General features: G+C 40.2%; 1 long non-coding RNA gene across 2 annotated transcripts; it reads right to left on the bottom strand.

The window, feature by feature from the left end:
* Positions 1–684: 684 nt before the first annotated feature.
* Positions 685–3,930, bottom strand: LOC135209464 (uncharacterized). Of its 2 annotated transcripts, none has more exons than XR_010313373.1 (3): positions 3,916–3,930; positions 2,673–2,939; positions 685–2,246 (listed from the first exon to the last, which is right to left on the bottom strand). It is a non-coding gene; the product is annotated as an uncharacterized LOC135209464 (long non-coding RNA). The 2 variants fall into 2 exon arrangements; XR_010313372.1 differs by having other exon boundaries at positions 3,835–3,928.
* Positions 3,931–8,957: the final 5,027 nt, after the last annotated feature.

Below are 8,957 nucleotides of genomic sequence, written 5' to 3'. Positions count from 1 at the left end.
ATCAGAACCTTATGTCCTAAAGACAGAACATATACATGAAAAACCTAAACTAAAGACCCTTTTTCACACAAGCTATATCCAAGAAGCAGTTAGGCATGGTTGTTTATGATTCAGTGGAAAGACCATAGTCTCTTAAAATATAGGACCCTCTGCTTAGCTCAGACACTGTAAAGGTTGTGCTGCTAATAAAGCCTATTAAATCTTCAGCCGAGCTTGAACTAGTAACGTCCAGATGAAACTTACCGAGTAGCACATTGGAAAAAACCCAGTGAAACAGAGGGTGCACAGATGACAATCATGAAGCTAGTGACCAGATGCCCTACAAAACAAGGCAATCTCTGTCATATACGGTATAATCTGGCAGCATTAACCTCACTGGAAAAGAATGCATGATCAAGTCCTTTAATCCAATTGGCCCTTTCACCAATAATCACACAAATAAGGCCTTTTGACTTCTGAGTCAAGTATCTTTAGCTTGAAAAATCGAAGAACTTGAAACATCTCAAAACTCAGTAAAAGCAGCCTTTACAAAGGGCTTCCTTCAGTGCCTTGACTAACACACCAGGCTCCTTCTGCCTATCAGTTTCCACCACCTCCTTTCCTCCCCTTTCACTTGCCTGTCCCAGCTCTTCCATTTTTGCATATTCCAGCATTCACTACAGGTTTATACATTCTTGACTCAGTGTATGACTTAATGGTGATAATAAAAGCAGCAAAAAAAAACACCGGTTGACGTGAACTCATGCTCAGAAACAGGTAGCAACTGAGATTTTACCTAGATTTGAAGACGAATCTCAGCACCTCCCTCGGAGAAATAACTAAATGGTTTACATGAACAAAACTACAGAATTCTTCATTCACTTTACCTTTCAATAACCTCAGAGAACGATCATGTTAGGTCCTCAAGATTGGGGCTTTGACAATCTAGAAGACCACCTTAGGCCACACTCCTAGAAGCTGATAGTTTTGTAGCTGCCAAGCTAAACTTAGAAAATATCAGATTAAACCATGTCATTAAGTAACAGGCAATCAATAATAAACAGAAGGTAACACTTCCCCAATACCTCCCTTAGACCAGACATGTACCAATCAAAGAGGCTGAGTTGGGGGCACTCACAATATATTTACTGGTAATTTTTTACACAAAAATCAGACTCCCTAACACACCTCACAACAACAGCACCTGGGAAAACCCTCAGAGAACCTTGTATTAAAGGACAGGAAGGCCCTAGTTCACAAACCACAGCAAAGTCCAAGGTATGAGAACATGGTTATGTGGTGACAAACCAATATAGGTAAGTAAATGTGACAGTTATGCTAACATAGCTGTCACAAATAACTATATACTCGTACATACTGTGCACCAAATAAAACATTGACGTAAATGCTAACTAATCCTAACAAACAATTACACATGCAAAAATATACAGAAATTAATAATAATTGCATAATGCATAAATTATTCTGTTATTTATTCTCAGGGCAGATAAACGTGTTCCTTTCAAATATCAAAATCAGCAATGCACCAAATAGACATTAGTGAATGATAACCACTGCTAACTACCCATTACACGACAACAAAATTTATAGACTTTAACAACAATTGTAAAATGTATATACTGTAATGTGTTATCAAGGCCGATAAACTTGTCCCTTGCAAAGATTGAAACCAATAAATTTCCCAAAAGAATAATTGCAAAACACCAGACATGGGACTTTGCTACCTAAAATCACCAATAAGTATTACTCTCTGCTAGGAACTTTGAGTTAGAATACTATATGGCCGCAAATACTTAGGTTACTTTAATTATAACTACAATTGTCCCTCCATATCTATGGAGATTAGGGACCATGCTCCCAGGAGAGCCATATGAAAATCTTTGATCCTCAAGAATGGGGCTTTGACAAACCCAAAAGCTACCTTAGGCTAGGCTACAGGCAACGAGTGGTTTTTTGTTGTTGCACAGAGCTCAGATCACATCAGATTAAAAAATGCCATCAAGTAGCAGGCTACCATAAATAAACACAGGTGGTTACACACACCATTAGTGTTTTCCATATAGTAAATATTCTTAAAAATAAAACACACAAACACTTAGAACCAGTAGTAGTAGCAGTAATGTGAGCAGTATGCCTCCCGTGCTGCTCCTGTTTGCTCTTGACTGTGATTATTTATGTCTATTTTCTCTTGAGGTTCCAAAGTCTTCGAAAAATTCCTCAATATTCTCAATTTCCTCTGGACAGATCTGCGAAAAGCAAGGTATTGGCTATTAGTATAAGGTACTGGCTATTAGTTTATGTTATTGACGAATAGTTTAAGGTATTGGTTATTAGTTTAAGTCATTGGCTATTTGTTTAAGGTACTGGCTATTAGTTTAAGATGTTATTGGTTTATGGAATTGCCTATTAGTTTAAGTTATTGGCTATTAATTTAAGGAATTTTCCCTTAGTTAAAGGTATTGACTATTAGTTTAAGGTATTGGCTATTAGTTTAAGGTATTGGCTATTAGTTTAAGGCATTGACTATTAGTATAAGGTGCTGGCTATTAGTTTAAGGTACTGGCTATTAGCATAAGGTATTGGCCATGGTTTAAATATCACAATTTTTGGAAGTAAATTGTATTTCTCCTAACTATACAAACCTGAGGTCCTTTACATAAGGAATTACTTACAGCGTAGCTGGAATTACAGCTGTTGAATCTTGAACAAGGTGAGCAGAAAAAATCACTTAGAACAAACGACCGTGTTACAAAAAATTTATTTGCAATACAGAAACTAACATCTGTAGATTCTAAATCATTTTGAGAAATTCATAATATGTAGTTGGTTGTCAGTTGATGCTAGTTCACTTGGAGTAGTGACTGCTTCTGGTCAGCAAACCTAGAAGCATTGGCAGATATACTCCTGTCCCAAGCTTTCCACTCCACCTTGAGCCAGCCCTAAAAGATAGATAAATCTTTAACCACCCAATTCAAATTGAAAACCAGAATTTGTATAGAATTGTTTAAATGAAATATGAATATAATTTTTGACTACACTAAAATTTTGTTCACAATATATAAAGGCAAATCAACAAATTAAATTCGTCTCCAAAACTAATCTCAATTTAATATTAATTTCTAAAATTGCAAATCAAAAGCCAACAATTTTAATCATATTTTGACTTAATTAACAAATTAAATATATGTGATGAAGGCATCACTTAGAATATATGCTAAAAGGCTGAATTTCAATAAACAAGCAATTTATGGTCGACAATTGATAATTTTAATTAGTAGCCTATAAACAAACCTAGTTTCACAAGCGATTTTCAATTACTGTGTTCAAGGTTTTATTTATTTTTTGACTTGAGTGTCGGGAATTTTCTCGACTTTTATTATATGATTCGTGCCCGGATGTTGTGGGCAGATGACAAGGCCTTGAGGAGGCGCGCACTCTAAAACTCTTAGGGCGAGATACAATAAAATCTGGTCAACATAACAATTTTATTACGAAAAAATAAACATTTAAATACACTAACAGTACACCGAAACTAAAGTTCCTAGCAGAATTCCACAGTACACGCAGTTTCGTACTGCTTTCACGCAGTTAATACAAATAAACTGAAAACTTTCTGGCTTTCTTATGGGGTAGCACATAGGGTCTTTGATGTCACGTGCCGACAAAACACTAAGTCCATAACTGGACGAAAAATCTGCACAATTTGAGACCCATAGACTCAATATCACAAACAAATAACATCCTTGCACTGACAGCTTTCTTTTGCTGCATAAATCGAATCCCTCATCGCAGGGATGGCACATATATAGGGCTACGTGGATAAAGTTAACTTACTGTTAAGACGGAATTCGACCTAGCATGGCGATGGCTGGGAGTTGGAGAATTGAGAGACACACAAATTTTTACGGTACTTACTCGGATCAGGGTCTGGGCAGGAATGAATCGTCACTTCGCCCTTCTTCAAAGGAAACTTACGCTTTCCCGCGTGAACTACAGAATCCTTGTAATTCAAGCGGGAATCATCGATTATTTCGACATTACGTATATTACTAAATCTATTTTATTCTTGAATGTGAAATATGACTGTTACGCTATTATTTAAGATCAAGGAATTGACTTAAAGTTCTGGCTGAAGGCTGTAATCTGCAAATTCTTGAATGACTATGGAGTCCTTGGCTCCAAATCTATACATAGATAATTTATCTCGTACTAGTGATCAGCAAATTATATTTATTAATGAAAATTCATAACGTCTCCTTTTCTATAAGACGCGCTCCTTCCCCGCCATGCCTTTAGGAATTGCGTCATAAACTGTCGTATATTGGACAGCTTTCTGTTCAATGAATCACCCGCAAGATCCCTCAGTCTTGCCCCAATTTAACGCAACACTTGTGAAGTTAAATGGCGGGGATTTCGAATGATCAGTTCGAAATTCACGACATTGAGGATGATAAAAGTCACCAAGAAATGCCACTACTATTGTGCCAATCAATACAATGACCCACCTTATAGTGACTTCATAGGATGAAATAGAGAATGGATATGATAATTCCATAGCCATCACTGAGGTCGCCTCCACATTCATCAGACGAGGTGTAGAGTTAATTTAATTCTTCATGGTGTTACACTTAGTATTCATAGCACAGAACACAATGAGTCCCATCGTTGTAGAGTCCTGAAAAAATGTCCAGCACTACAACGAAGAATATAAATCCATAAAATAGCCAAAGGTAAGGTGAGGTGAGGGAGAGTAATCACTCCTTGACGGTTGGTGTTGGACTGCTTTTCCCTTCCAACAGTGACTTCGAGGTTCTTCGTAGAGTTGCCTGGCTCGGAATATTCAGAAAATTAGGTAGTTAGTAGTTATCTTTAACTCCTCTTTACTTTGGTTTGCACAACGGAGGCTGAGGTCAGTTAATTAGCACAATTTTATTTACAGTGATTTAGGAAAAATAAAGCCTCAAACAATAATTGAACAAACCGGAATTAAATTAAAACAAACAAATTAAAAGAAACAAATTCAAAGAAATTATATAGTAAACTACGGAGATAATTACCAATTCCAAGGAATGTTTCTCCATGTAAGGTAATTACCGATCATAAAGAAAATTTTTCAATCACCCAAAATAGCCATAAAATGTTATAGGAATATATATTTAAATATATATTTTATACACAAGGTGGTTAGGCAGTAACTACCGCGGGGCAGGCTACCCTACCTGGATGTAAACACTCCACTTTGCCTTTCGGCCCAGGTTCAGATTGAGGGGTGGCATGAGGTGGGCATATATGTAAAGGACCGCAGGTTTGTATAGTTAGGAAAAATACAATTTACGACAAATTGTGATTTGTTCCTATATGATATACAAACCCTCGGTCCTTTACATAAGGAAGACTCACTGATTGGTGGGAGGAATCTGAGTGAGCCTCTAGAACTGACTGGAGTTCTGCACACCTAGGCTGCTACTCCTGGTCATAAGAGCAAGGAGTGCCCTGCTTCCTCTGACAACTTGATCGGAGTATAGGAGCTGCATGATCAAGAGTCAGACTTCTGGGCCTTTTGAAATGAGTGAGGAATCGTGACTCATCAGAAAAAGGTCTGTGAAGAATATTGGCATCGAAGATATTAATGCAAAGTTCTGTGAAGGGTTTGCATTATTGTCAATCTCCTTCCTCCCCTTGCTAGAGGAAGGAGCGGGATTGCTTCTATGAATCTGATAAGAAACATAAAAAGGATGCTCTACGTGTAAGCTTACCGCATCAATCGTCCGACCAGCCAGTGTGAGTTTGAGTCCTATCCTCAACCCGAAGGAAGAGGAGCGGAAGGAAGAGGTGTGGAAGGTGAGGGAGCCAGTCACTCTCACATCCTTCTTACCTCTACAACTGCACACCATGGACGAGATGCAACTTGTCCTCTTGAAGGAGCTGGGTAAGCAAACACATCCTGCAAGCATCCACCACTGGTCCAGGGAAATGAGGTTCCAAGGACCTGTGGGCAGGCCCGAAGGGAAAGATAAATATGGTCGCAATGACCTTATCCATCTTCCTGTCCGACATATTCTTCGGAGTGATGACCAGTACCCATCCACTGGGCTATCCAACTGCAGTGAAGTCTCTCACGGTCTCGTATCCAACTGCAGCGAAGTCTCTCCCAGTGACGTAATATCCGCAGCTGATAAAGGCACCAACACTCCATGGTGGGTGTCGATCCTTATGGGTACAGGAACACGCCAATACGACAAAGTAATAACTGATCTGGATCAACCGATACAAAGTCCACAGCATAGCTCGTGACGGTCTCGGAATCTTCAACAGCTGCTGACTGACTGCGTTCAGTGTGACCGTGTGAGGCGAGCAGTCATGCATCTGAGACGTAGTCACGTGACAATCGCCTTTTGAAGGGTTATGCCGAGAAACCATACAATTGTCTATCTTGTTGCCACCGATGTTGGGAGACGAGATGATGATTTTCTCAAGGCATGTGCCCATCAAACGAAAGTCAATTGCCCTCTAGAGACCGAGGTCCCTGATGGCAAGACAGAAGCTCTCATAGTAGTTGAATCTCAACTAAGGAGAAACAATACTATGTGCCAGTGAAAGACTAAGGTGATTTAGGTGAATGTAGACCTACGTCTTCACAGCTGAATCGAGAGAAGTTAACTCTCAAGCTTCTGAACATAGAAATGTCCCGTCGATAACACCAACCAGTGAAGACATCTTTAATCTCTGTTGTTTTACCTTGGACTGAAAACACTAAACCGCTACTTCATTGCTGCTCAGTGAGAAGTAGAGCACTTTTCAGTAATGAAAACACAGGGATTGTACTGCTTGAAGAACCGCTTCTCATGGCTGGATCAGGGAGGACAATCCTATACTTGGAAGTAGAGCTGGCAGGGTCGGGAACAGGCGAGGTCTTCCGTTATCTTCTACAATTCGGGGTGAACAAAGAATAACTGCACACCTACAAATTACGAGATGTATTTAGAAGACAAACTCAGATGTCGGAAGAAATCATTCTGCGTCATCACAGCAGCAAGTGCGATGAAGCAAAAGACTAGGCTACAGGCTTCTGTTACCATGAGGTAAACAGAAAGATGATAACGAGTCTAGTGAGATACCTCTGTCTGAAAATTCTCACAACAGCAAAAGGCGATGCAGTAGAGATGGTCATCCACGTATGCGAGAATTCCAGCCAACCAGAGACCTAAGTCTGTGATTGCCAGGCAGAGATTCGATTCGGTGGTCAATCATCACAGAGGATGAGAGACAATAGCCGACCGAACTATCTTGGAGAGCCAGCTGCTACTGGGCTGCGGCAGGCAGGGCTGGCAGGCAGCCCATACACCACTAGCTCTCGCTTACTCGTCATCCTGAGTTGCCAGGTAATCCATTCCAAGAAGGAATGCATTCAGCTAGAATCATCGAGCGCAAGAAAATACGCTCGAGCGTTTGCATTTTAACCGAAACGGATTTCCGTGAATGCAAACGCTGTGGTGTTGTTGTTGTAACAATACCACAAGTATCTCACAATCGAAACTGGTAACTCTTGGGAGGCTTGCAGGGCAGTCCCGAGTTGTAGTTCAATTAAGAAGATACTATTCGTCTCGGTCACAACCCGTAGAGTTAACTACGGTATGTGCCTACACCTCGGACAATTCAACTGATAAAAGAAGCATGTCGCGAGGGCAATATACGTAGTATATTTGTAGGTTCCTGTACATAGACCTCCAGCCTAAATTCTCTTTCATTCGAGGAACAAGAGGAAGGCTGGAAGCCGACCCTTTCTTTCTCTAATGAAGAGAGCAAAGGTGAAGTTTTCCCAAAGGAAGGCTCCTACGGTGATAACAGGATACCGAAGACAATAGTTCAAGCCAAACTGGATGTTCCCACCCATTCTTCTCTATCCCGGGGTTGGCCGCCTACTGAGGCGACGGACTGTCAGGTCCATCTAGGCTGAGCCCCTCCCGAGATATCCTTCCTTCAGCAGCAGTACTTCCTTCGAACGCTAGAAATTCCAGGAATTCGAGCATTCGGCGAGATTCTCGATTATCATAGTAACAATTATCTGGGAATAAAAAGTTTTATACTTTCACTAATATAGGCAACAAAATGTTGTTTTATTTGGTGATTACAACTGCAATCTTGAGTAAGATCAATAAACGTACATATATATGCTAACATTGGTCAAATGAGTGTTGGGAAGGCTGGGAAAGATCGTAGATTGTCTATGGTTAGAAAGGCCAATCACGCGACTGCCGCCATATTGGATTTCAAAACTGCCTTGAAAGTATATTTTAAGAAGAGCTCACATGCTTACTTTAGGTAGTTCATATGGGGCTTTCATATATCACATTATGTTGACGAAACTTCAATCTTTTGGATGGTATGCTTAAAATCACAATTTGTCATAAATTGTATTTTTCCTAACTATACAAACTTGAGGTCCTTTAACATAAGGAGTGTACTTACGGCGTAGCTGGAATTACGGCCGTTGAATCTTGAACAAGGTGGTTAGGCAGTAACTACCGCCGGGCAGGCTTTCGGCCCAGGTTCAGATTGAGGGGTGGCATGAGGTGGGCATATATGTAAAGGACCGCAGGTTTATAAAGTTAGGAAAAATACAATTTACGACAAATTGTGATTTGTTCCTATACGATATACAAACCCTCGGTCCTTTAACATAAGGAAGACTCACTGATTGGTGGGAGAAATCTGAGTGAGCCTCTAAAACTAACTGGAGTTCTGCACACCTAGGCTACTCCTCCTGATCGTAAGAGCGAGGAGGAGTGCCCTGCTGCCTCTGACAACTTGATCGGAGTATAGGAGCTGCATGATCAAGAGTCAGACTTCTGAGCTTTTTCGAAATGAGTGAGGAATCGTGACTCATCCGAAAAAGGGCTGTGAAGAATATTGGCGTCGGAGATATTAATGCAAAGTTCTGTGAAGGAGCGGGATTG

The sequence above is a fragment of the Macrobrachium nipponense genome, chromosome 38, assembly GCF_015104395.2.
Source record: "Macrobrachium nipponense isolate FS-2020 chromosome 38, ASM1510439v2, whole genome shotgun sequence".
Taxonomy (NCBI): Eukaryota; Metazoa; Arthropoda; class Malacostraca; order Decapoda; family Palaemonidae; genus Macrobrachium; species Macrobrachium nipponense.
This window is presented reverse-complemented; position numbering and strand designations above follow the sequence as displayed.